We start from the raw sequence: 12,727 nt of genomic DNA on the forward strand, positions 1-12,727 counted from the left end.
GCCACTGCTCACAAGGTTTTGGTCAGCCTTTGGTTATACGAGAAGAAACTTGCCCAAGGTGCCGTCCAGGGAGACGACCAAAAATCACATGGTTGGGAAGCAAGCTTCTCAACCACACACCACATATATATATATTACACACAAACACACACACACATGTACACACACATGTACACATACACATATATATATATATATATATCTACACATATGCACACATGCATGCATACACATACATACATATATGTATGATATTTGCATTTGCTATAGATATATACACACATTATATAATCATATATATTAAGGCGAGGGGCTGGCAAAATCGTTTGCACGTTGGGCAAAGTGCTTAGCAGCATTTCGTCCGTCTGTACGTTCTGAGTTCAAATTCCGCCGAGGTCAACTTTGTCTTTCACCCCTTCGGGTCAATAAAATAAGCACAGTTAAACAGTGGGGTCGATGTTATCGGCTTATGGGCCTTGTGCCAAAATTTGAAGCCATGTATAATATATAACATATATATGTATATATATGTACGTTATGTATATATATATATATATATATATATATATATATATATATGTGTGTGGATATAACATACTATATATGTTATGTATGTACACACACATATACGGGTATGTATATACAAATGTACATGACATGCACACACACATATAGTTTTATATGAATGTGTGTGTAATTGCATGTCTGTATAATGCTAACGCCGGAGGAAATAAAGGTGTGCCGCATTAAATGGCAACTATCACATTACTAAGGTGTCGATACTGCTGCAAGCCTACTGCTATGCCTAAGCTGCCACACCGAAACCACTGCATCAAAGACAGCTGCTAGTTATAAAAGTCAGCGAGAAGCTACCACTGCTGCTGTGCGACTTTTGCAGCGTGTTATTACCACTGCAAACCTACTGCTACTATACGACTTTTTCTCTTTCTTTCTTTCTGTTTCTTTTTTTTTTGTTTTTGTTTTTCGGCAGTGAGAGTGTTATTACTGCTGCAAACCTGCTGCTGCTATGCTGGCTGACAGACAGCAAACTCACAACCACTGCAGAAGGACAAGCAGCCAGCCAGCCAGCCAGCCAGCCAGCCAAGCCAGTCTGCCAGCCAGCCAGCCACACTGACTGACTGGCAGTAGACATACTACTACTGCTACTACTGCTGTGTAAGCAACCCTACTGCAAGCCTGCTCCTTTGCCACTCCCACTGTCACTTCAACTACTACCACTGCCAAGCTATGCTCGCTCGTAGCTAGGAGCTGTTTACATTTCTGGGGGAGATTTTCCGATTGTTTACGGACGAAACACCGCTTTTTACAGCCCTAATACCAGGTAAGTCTTCGAAGCAGAATCTCATCGAACATATTTCATTTAATTATGTAGTGTTTTTTGTTTTAATTTAATTTCTTTTCTCCGTCCCACCTTGTAGACATTCTTCCAGGTATGTTGGTGGGTTTTCCCACTTAACACGAATACATATTCACATATTCGCTAGCAAGATTTTTTGGCTCGTTTTGCTCCGTGTCTTTTGCTGTTCTGTTCTTTTCTTTTTTTTTCTTCTCTTTCTCATTAAATAACCTTCCCTCTTTTTTTTCTTTCCACCTTACCATATTGTTTTTGTTCTGTTTCGCCCCTTTTTTTCCCTCTTCCTTTGAAGAGAAAGATACATTGTTCTGTTACCCCCCCCCCCCTCTTCGAGAGAGAGAAAGAGAGACAGAGTGAGAGAAAGAGAATGGGAGGAAGAGAGAGACTGAAAGAAACAGTCTCAATATATTTGATACAATTTATATTACACTCAGAAAAATGCACACTTTCTATATATAATGAAATCTAAGGTGAGCGGACGATATATATACATATATTTATACACACATATACATACATACATACACATACATACATAGAGAAAGAGAGAGAATGTGCGATAGAGAGAGAGAGAGAAAGAGAGACAAGAGAAATAGAGGGGGGCAGTGAGAGTGTCATTCGCCGACTGAAAGAGACAGGAGAACGACGACGACGTGAAGGAGGAAGAGTAGGAGTAGAAGCGGCAGTTGTGGTGGCAGTAGTGGTAGGAGGCGGAGACTCTGACCTCTTCCTATCAATATGGCTGACCAAACTTCAACGACATTTTCTCACTCAATACACACACACACACACACTCATATATATATATATATTTACATTTTTGTACCCACTTCTCTCCTTGTTGATCCCTTAGGTTGACCCCGATCGAACAGATCCTTGGTCGTAAGCGTTCCAGCTGTGACCATATCGTCTTTTGTCGAGGCATTGTGCATGTATCAGAGGCGATCGGTGTGCGATTTGAGAGTGATTTAGTTGTTGTTTCTAGCATATGACCGATCGCGTAGAGGTTCCCTAATCGTCTCGATTCCCACCTCAATTTTTTTTATATTTTAATCTCTTATCCGTGTCCCCTCGTGCTTTCTAACCTTCCCGCTGGTGGGAAACAAACCTACAAAAGCCGTACATATAATATCATATGAGCTATTTCCCCCTTTTCCCCCGCCACTTCAGATCAGTTTCTCATTATTTATTATCCCTACATTATACATACATGCACATACATACACACACACACACATATATATATATATATATAATTGTATAATGACACATCTCACGATATCATTGTTAATATGTTACGAAATACCCCCGGCTCTCTGTCTGCACCCACACACACACACACACATATATATGTATATACATTATATATGTGTGAATATATTTATATATGAAGACATCTCTTTGATCATACCCAATCAACAGTATTACGAGTATTATTATTAGTATTATTAGTCTATAAAATAAAGTACGAGTCAAGTACTAGAGTGAATCTATTAACTATATATATATACTTTCCTGACAATATGTGGACCTTGTGTTTCAACTTTGAAAAGCCTTTTTGTTAATATTAAGAATATAATTTTATCATCATCACTATTTTAATATTTATATTGTCTGTTATTATCCGAGCATCGACTGAAAGACAAATATTTAAATATATATATATGTCTATTCCTATTCTGTCATTTGAAAAAAAATTAAAAAAACAATTAACCCTCCCAAAATGCCCTCAAACTCAGCCCAAATTATATATCTGTCGGTCTATCTTCCTAATTCTATTTATTACTTGAAAGAAAGACTTATTTTTTCTAAGTTTCCTCTCTTCTTGTCAGCAGCCAACGTTTTAAATTGCTTCCTTCTTCACCTTCATAAATCCACCTGGTTTAACATCATATATATATATATATATGATGGTAATTTTATTTTTATATTACTTACTGTGGTATGTTCTCTCCGCCTTTTTTTTTTCTCTTGTACATTTTTGAAAATCTGTCTTTCCCCTTTTTATTTTAATGTCGATAAAATTCTTGAAGGTGGGGGGCACGTGTATGTGTATGTATATCTTCTGTCTTAAACTATGTAAGAGAGAAGCTTGTTATCTATCTATCTATCTATCTATCTATCAAACACGTGTGTGTGTGTGTGTGTATTTATGATCTTTATATATATGTGTGAATTTATAAGCTAATATATATATGTGTGTGTGTTTATAATATCTTATTATTTCATGCTTCTCAATGGCATGCCTAAGGAAGTATATTTTATATTGAAATAGAATAGAAAAAAAAGAGAGAAAGAACTCCAGCTAATTTTGAAAATCTCACCAATTTACTGATCTTGCAATATTTTGTCTCGCCGATTGCCGACAAATTCTGCTGTTTTACAAAATATTATTCTAAAGTCGTCTTGACTGCTTGTATTAATTTGATCAATTAGTAAATATTTGCCCCTGCCACCGCTAATATCGTTAGCCTTACCTTTCAGTATCACCTTCCAGGTCTCTCTCTGCTTCAAGGCTTACGTTATTTTCATTATTTTACCTACCTGCTTCTATGTATATTTTTTGATGATCATGTTAGACGGGCTTCAACTTTTGAAGCCACTAACTTTCAACCAACCCAATATATATACATATATATATATATATATATATATATATATATATACATACATACATTCCAGGCGTCACTGCTTTCTCCCTTTAACTTTTTCCACATGGTGTCCTTTTAATGACATATACACACACACACACAAATATATATGTATTATATAAGAATATAAATGTATGTATATACATCTATATATTTCATTCGTTTGTTTTTATCATTATATACACATGTATAGGTTATTCCACCGGGTGTGGATCTATATAATAACCCATGTATACATATATATAGATATTTGTGTATGTAGATATATATATATATATACACGTGTGTTTGAGTATGTATATAGTGCGTATATTGTAGGCTTTTTTTAATTTTTATCCCAGCGGGTCTTATTGGAAGGAATCGATCTGTAATAAAGACACATTCCGTTTTCTTTTCCTTTAATTTTTTTTTTATATATTGTGATTTCCCCCGGGATCTATCTAAGACCAATTTTTTTTTTAATACCTTCCATACGAATGAATACACACACAAACAGACACACCTACATGCATGTTAGCAAGTGTATATCGAAACATAGATGTATGCTCGCTATTTAACCCGTGTATGAGCGTGTATGTATGTATGTGTGTGTGTATATATTATATACCAATATTTTTTATCTCCTATACTAATACACAGTAAGAGAGAGAGAGAGACACACACACACACATACACGTGCATGTTAGCAAGTGTATAGCGAAACAGATGTATGCTCGCTATTTAACCCGTGTATGAGCGTGTATGTATGTATGTATGTGTGTGTGTGTATGTATGTATATATATATATATATATATATATATATATATTATACCAATATTTTTTATCTCCTATGCAAATACACAGTAAGAGAGAGACACACATACATACACGTGCATGTTAGCAAGTATATATATATATATGGTGTCTATTCGACCTCTCTGTCTTTCTCTATATCTATATCTACACAAGGGGTATTTGGTAGCTGGTTGTGTGTTGTTTTATGAACGAAATCAACGAATGACGCCTGCATGGCAACCCGAAAATGCTCTGTGGTGTCTTTTCTCTGTTGAGGTGTAGCCATTCCAGCCAGTCATGTGACAGCTCTCTCTCTCCAAGATTCAGTCACATTTCTTCCTTCTGTGTGTTTGGCGATGACAGCCTAATTTCCAAACCGTTTTGTAAGCGAACTGTAAAATACACGAAATAAAACCGGCCATATATGTATGTATATGTATGCTTATTTCGAGGAGAAAGCCCAAGCCTACTATGAATCGCATACCGACCGTGACCATCTCGTCGGACACAGTATGATTCTCAGGCTTACACAATTGTTCATTTTAAATGCTTAGCAATATTTCTTTCGTCCGTCTTTACATTCTGAGTTCAAATTCTGTCGAGGTCGATTTTGCCTTCGATTCTCCCATAGTCTACAAAATACCAGTTGAGGGCTGGCAACCGATGTAATCCACACCCTCTCATTACCCCAATTTCAGCCCTTGTGCCTATTTATTATTATTATTTACTATTTAATGTGGGATGTGACAAGAAGAACATGTGACTTTCTTTTTGTAGCCGGTCATGCATATATATTATATGATTTATTTATTTATGTGTTTCAGCCAAGTGGCTGCGGTCATGCTGGTGCACCACCGTGTAGTATTGTGATGAAAGTGTAGATCTTTCGCTTTTCTTTCTCTCTCTCTCTCTCATATATATATATATATATATATATATATATATATATATATATATATATATATATATATATATATATATATACACACACACACATACAAATGGATTAAACCTATATTCTTTCATCTCACTTTTCTTATCTATTTTGAATGTGGTGTGTGTGTGTGTTTTTTTTAATTGTTAGTCATTTTGTCTAATTATCTACTTTAGAATACGTCAGGTTATTTAACTTTGATCAATCCCCTATTTTTTTTTATTCACCGTTTACTCTTTCCCACTTAGATTTCATTTCCTGCTTACTTCAAACCTCTCTATATACTCAAGTGTGTGCGTGTATATATGTATATATATATATATATATATATATATATATATATATATATATATATGCGTATACACATGTCTGTGCGTGTATATGTAACCATGTATATATACATGCGCACACATACTCGTATATACACAGCTACACAGAACAGCAGGTGTTTTTCGTTTATATATATATATATATATGTATGTATTTCATAATGAATATTTTATATTTCTCTTCATTAGGGTGTCATAGAAAAAGCAACCTTTTGAAATCAAAAATCGAGATTAGTTCACCTTCATCTTTCTCTCTTCAAATAAAGCAGCTTCTTAATAAAAACTTAATTAACCATTAATTAAAAGTAAGTCAAAACAGTCTCTAGGAAGCCGAGCCAGAAATAGTATTTGTCCCATTCTCCTCTGTAAGTATTAGTTTCAACAATGTTGAGACGCGATCGTTTACTCCCCTCAAGGTTTTTATTTAGCCTCTAATAGTCACCATCTGTTTGTCCAGGCTGTAATTAAGCTGGGAATACCTAACATATCTTAATAACGAAGGGAGGTGGGATTTTTATGAAGTCTCAATGATTGTATGTATACTATAATAGCTCTCTGTTGGTGTTATATATATATATATATATATATATATATATATATATATATGTGTGTATGTTATCTTTTACTTGTTTCGATCATTGGACTGTGGCCATGCTGGGGTACGGCCTTGATTTTTTTTAGTCGAACGAATCGACTCCAGTACTTATTTTGTAAAACCTGGTACTTATTTCATCGGGTCTTTTTCGCCGAACCGCTAGGTTACGGGTACGTAAACACACTGACGCCGGTTGTCAATCGGTGATGGGAGACAGACACAATCACACACGTGTGTATGTATTATATACGACCAGCTTCTTTCAGTTTCCGTCTACCGAATTCACTGACAAAGCCTTGGTTGGCCTGAGGCTATAGTAAAGACACTTGTCCAGCCCATGCAGTGGGACAGAACCCAGGACTATGTCATTGGGAAACATATATATAATATTCACACACACACACACACATTCACATGAATATCGAACGTATCATTTATATACATACATGCATATATATATATATATATATATATATATATATATATATATATATATACATACACACATACATACATAGGGCTCTAGCATGGCCTCTCAGAAACAACTAAAAGATACACTTGTGAGATACGTTTGGATATAACACGCCCCCTACTCTCTTTCTTTGTTGCTGTGTTTTAGCCCTCATACGGACCTATGATCAAAGGCGTTCCATTTCTGACCATCTCGTCTTTTTCGACTAAATTTTTAATGATTTGCGGAAGCTTATGGCTTCTATTTGTGACAGGTGGGGCAGCCACGCTGAATGAAGTTTCCCCCACCGCCACGTTGTATCGCTGTCCTTTTGTGAGTGTTGGGAGCACAATTATATCTGCGTTCCTTAACCTTTTTTTTTTTCTCCCCTTCTTTTTTCTTTTCTTTCACTCTCTCAAATGAATGAAATCAAGCATGTGTAAGATACACACACGTCTTGCAGTGTTGGTATGTATGTGTGGGTGTGTGTGTGGGCAGTGTACACATACAAGCGGAGGTATGTTTTACAAAAGAACGGCCCACCTGACATGTCGCACACACCTTGCATCCGCTTAGAAAAATGATTTATAAATAAATAAACACATAAATAGATAAAACCAGGCCAGGTTGTTGTTTTCTTTCCTTTTAGCTTTCATTCGTGTGTGATAATTACTTCTTTAACACATCGACCCTCATTTCTCTGGAACTCCTTATGTACGGTAGAATCGTTGGTAATTTTTCAGATTAACACCCGCACGATCTTTCATTAGGGTTTTAGGGTCAGGGTTACGGTTAAGGTTTTTAGGTTAGGGAATTCCGCCCCTAACCGTAACCCTAACACCCTAGTGAAGATCGTGCGGGTGTTAATCTGAAAAATTACCGAATCGTTAGTGCGTCGGACAAAATGCTTAGCAGTATTTCATCCATCTCCACGTTCTGGGTTTAAATTCTGCTGGGATCGACTTTGCCTTGCATCCTTTCAGGATCGATAAAATAAGTACCAGTTGAGCAGGGAATGATGTATGTGATTGACTGGGCCCTTCATCCAAAATTTCAGGCCTTGTGCCTAAAGTAGAAAGGGTTATTTTGAAGGCGGCGAGATGGCAGAATCGTTACCACGTCGGGCAAAATGCTTAGCGGCATGTTTTTTTCTTTTCTTTTTTGCCGTTCTTCACGATCTGAGTTCAAAACACTGCCGAGGCCGATTTTGCTTTTTATTCTTTCGGGGTCGATAAAATAAGTACCAGTTGAGCACTGGGGGTTTTTGCCGGTAAAGAAAGAATTATTGTTTAGGTGGTGAGCTGGCAGAATCGTTAGCGCGTCGGACAAAATGCTTGGTAGCATTTCTACCGGTTCTCTAGGTTCGACTTTCCTCTCCATCCTTTCGAGGTCGAATAAAAAAAAACAAAAAAACAACAGTACCACTCAAGAACTCGGATCGATGTAATAAACTTGTCTCCCGCCCCCGCTCAGAATTGCTGGCCTTGTGCCAAATTTAGAAAACATTGACTATTTTTCACATTTCGTTGAAATGAAAATGTAATTTGTTTCCTCGTAAACCAATCACTCCTATTTTCTGTCTCCATAAAACGAAATATGACTGGAATGCTTTTTTTTTCAATACCTTCCTTATTTCTGTGTGCGCGCGCCTGTATATATATATATATATATATATATATATATATATATGTGTGTGTGTGTGTGTGTGTGTGTGTGTGTGATTTACGTGTACTTACTTAAGATTCTTTTTCTTTTCCTCTCCCATTTAGTAAAAGCGCTACAGTTTTTATTATATTTTTTGGCTGTGGCAACGCTGGGGATGCCCGTCTGGTTCTTTTTCTTCTTGCCTGTTCTGCAGGGGTAACCCTCTTCTGAAGTGGAGGCGCAATGGCCCAGTGGTTAGGGCAGCGGACTCGCGGTCATAGGATCGCGGTTTCGATTCCCAGACCGGGCGTTGTAAGTGTTTATTGAGCGAAAACGCCCAAAGCTCCACGAGGCTCCGACAGGGGATGGTGGCGAAGCCTGCTGTACTCTTTCACCACAACTTTCTCTCACTCTTTCTTCCTGTTTCTGTTGTACCTGTAATTCAAAGGGCCAGCCTTGTCACACTGTGTCATGCTGAATATCCCCGAGAACTACGTTAAGGGTACACGTGTCTGTGGAGTGCTCAGCCACTTGCACGTTAATTTCACGCGCAGGCTGTTCCGTTGATCGGATCAACTGGAACCCTCGACGTCATAAGCGACGGAGTGCCAACAACAACCCTCGTCTGAAGCCTATGATAAGACATTCAAGTGTGACCGGCCCGTCTTTTTAAGGAGTATTGTAGGACAGATATGTAATTTTTCCGAGGTGCGGTTTCAAGATTTGGTTGCTATTTCAAGCAGGTAGAGCGACCACGTTGATGCTCCTTCGTTGGATGTATCAAACATCCGAGTTAGTCTCTGATCTAAGAGAGCTCTGATCAAAGGCATTCTGACTATGGCCATCCCGTCTTTATAAGGGAGGGACTGTGGTTAGTATTATTACCTGTACCACTCGTGAGGTTTAGATGTCACGTTATTATCTCCGTCACGAGTTCAAATCTTGACGAGGTCGACTGCTTCTCCCATCGACCATTGCTGAGCTTGTGCCTAAACTAAAAACAATAAAAACAGTTATTATTAGATAGAAAATTAGGCAGAGTCGTTTGAGCGTATTTCGGTTCTTTACGTCCTGGGTTCGAATCCGGCCAACGTCAACTTCGCCTTTTATTTTTCTCATGGGTTGGTAAAATAAAAGTACTTGACAAATTTCTGACCGTACGCCAATATAAAAAATTATTTTGGCACACCTACCCAAATGTGGTTCCTCCCTCCCAATTTTCGACTGACTTTGTTTCCTCATAACTTCCAGAAAAATGGGTTGTTTTTAATGAAATTTTCCACAAAAACCTTTCAGATGGTATAGTTTACGATCGTTTCGGTATTTGTTGTGGCAAAAGCAAAAAAAAAAAAATGGTGGTCGCGTACACATTGGTACTGACACATCACATTTATATCCACAAAATGAAACTTGGAATTTTGAAAAGAATTCTGTGAACCGAGTCAGCAGGTGCGCACTCACCATTTTTTTCTTTTTCCAACATTAAATTCCGATATAATCGTAATGTACACCATCTGAGAAGTATTTGTGGAAAATTTCATAATAAATAACTCGTTTTTATGAAAGTTATGAGGAAACAAAGTCGAGATAGGCGGGGGGGGGGCACACATAAGCTTTTTATGTCTTAATTTACAATCTTTTATTTCAAAGGAGTCTACAGATTTCATTCCCAACACATGTAAAGTAGTAGTAATATTCATAATAATAATAATCCTTTCTAATATAGGCACAAGGCTTGAAGTTTCCGGGGGGGGGGGCTAATCGATTATATCGACCTCAAAAGGACGAAAAGCAAAGTCGACCTCGGCGGAATTTGTTCTGAGAAGGTAATTTCGGACGGCTTAAGCGTTTTGTCCGTCGTGCTAACGATTATTCTAGCTCACCACCGTCTTAAAATTAATAATAACGAAAATGGTTTCTTTTATTTGCCACTAATAATAATAAGTAACCCACCTGCTACACGTTCTGACCATTTAGTTTTATTAAATCATCTTGTTACATATTCTGTAATACAAAAGAATGTTTCCGTCGATGTGTTTTAATTAATAGTTCTGGGCGAAATGCTTAGCGGTGTTTCGTCTGTCTTTACGTTCTGAGTTCAAATTCCGCCGAGGTCGACTTTACCTTTCATCTATCGATAAATTAAGTACCAGTTACTAATCGACTGGGCCCCCCCCCCTCCCCCAAAATATCGGGCCGTGTGTGCTTAGGAGTAGAAAAGAATATTTTTAAACCTTGTGGTTTAAAAAATCGTAAAGACAAAAAAGAATTAACACTTTAATTAGTAAAACCAATTCATTTGCGAGTCTTCTTTCTTTCTTTCTTCTTCCTTTCTGTTCCTTCTTTATCATTTTCCTTCTTTCTTTTTCATTTTCTTTCTTTTTCTTTTCTTCCTTGTGTTTCTTCTTGCTTTCGTCTTCTTTTCTCCTTCGGCTTTTTTTTTAATTCTTATTTTTCTTCTTCCTTTCGTCTTTCTTCTTACTTGCTTTTGTCTATTTTTTCTTCTAATTTCTTCCTCCTTTTTCTTTTCCTCTTTCTTCTTCGCTTCGTCTTTCTTCTTCCCAAATGTTAATGTCGAGAGAGAGAGAGAGAGAGAGAGAGAAGAAGAAGAAAAAGAAGTAGCTGCAGTATTAGAAGCAGCAACAACCATCTCATTCAATAAACTTAATTCAGCATCATTATCACCAGCGCACGTTCTTACCTATCTCTATATCTCATGGAAGACATTTTAGCAGTTAACAAATTAGACCGAGACACTGAGACAGTCGTTTTGTTTGCTGAGACACATGTGGCTATATGAATGTAAGTTTGGCTGGCTTATTCATATCCCCCCCTTTTCGTTTGCTGTCTGATACTAGAAAGGGGTGACAATAGGGCCATTAGTTCAGTTTCAATAAACGTTTAAACATAAATCATTACGAACTAATTTTCCATGGTCCTTGTGATCGTGTGTATATTACGTGCATTTGAAATGTGGTCATGCTGGGGCACCACCTTGAAGAAATCTAGTCGAACAAATCGATCCGAGCACTTATTTATTTTTTTAAGTGGTACTCTTTGTATCGGTCTCTATTGCCGAACCGCTAAGGTTACGGGTTTGTATACACACTAACGTCGGTGGTGGACACACACACACACACGACGAGCTTCTTTCAGTTTCCGTCTATCACAAGGCTTTGGTCAGCCCGGGACCATGTAGTTTGGCAGCAAAACTTCTTACCACACACGCGCGCCAGCGCCTATAGATTTGTAATATATTAGGCACAGGCGTGGCTGTGTGGTGAAAAGCTTGCTTCCCAACCAATGTGTGTGTGTGTGTGTCTGTTTGTCTGTCTGTGTGAATCCCTAAAACTCGAGAACTACGCAACCAATTTCATTCACATTTTACACATGCCTTACTTAGGGTTCCAGTTGTGTTTTAGTAAAAAAAAATTATTAACTTCTTGCAGAGTTCGAGCCCACGGCAACATAATATCTCCTCCACTATTTAAGTATTACGTGTCAAAAGTGAAACAAAAACACTCGTCAAATACTTTCACTTTAAAAATGAAACTATTCTACTAACTGAAACAATCACATTTCGATACTGTAATGACAGATACTTTCAGACAGAGAGAGAAAGAGAGAAAGAGAGAGAGAGGGGGGGGGGAGAGAGAGAGAGAGATGTATATGTATATGTATACATATAGATGTATATGTACACGTTATTCCACTAACTGAAACAATCACATTTCGATACTGTAATGACAGATACTTTCAGAGAGAGAGAAAGAGAGAGAAAGAGATGTATATGTATACATATACATGTATATGTACACGTATATGCATAGATATATATATAGATATAGATCCATATGCATACATGTATATGTATACATATGTGTAGATGTATATATATAGAGAGAGATGTACATGTAATATGTACACATATATATACATGCATACAGATATCTATACATATATACACCCATCA

General features: G+C 37.3%; 1 long non-coding RNA gene across 1 annotated transcript in view; it reads left to right on the forward strand.

Moving 5' to 3' along the window:
- Positions 1–635: 635 nt before the first annotated feature.
- The window catches only part of LOC128250765 (uncharacterized), a 63,318-nt gene continuing 51,226 nt past the window's right edge, over positions 636–12,727 (forward strand). Inside the window, exon 1 of the long non-coding RNA XR_008266749.2 lies at positions 636–1,342. This is a non-coding gene — a long non-coding RNA (uncharacterized LOC128250765). The remainder of the gene's footprint in view (positions 1,343–12,727) is intronic.

This window comes from Octopus bimaculoides, chromosome 24, assembly GCF_046866305.1.
Source record: "Octopus bimaculoides isolate indiv1 chromosome 24, ASM4686630v1, whole genome shotgun sequence".
Classification (NCBI taxonomy): domain Eukaryota; kingdom Metazoa; phylum Mollusca; class Cephalopoda; order Octopoda; family Octopodidae; genus Octopus; species Octopus bimaculoides.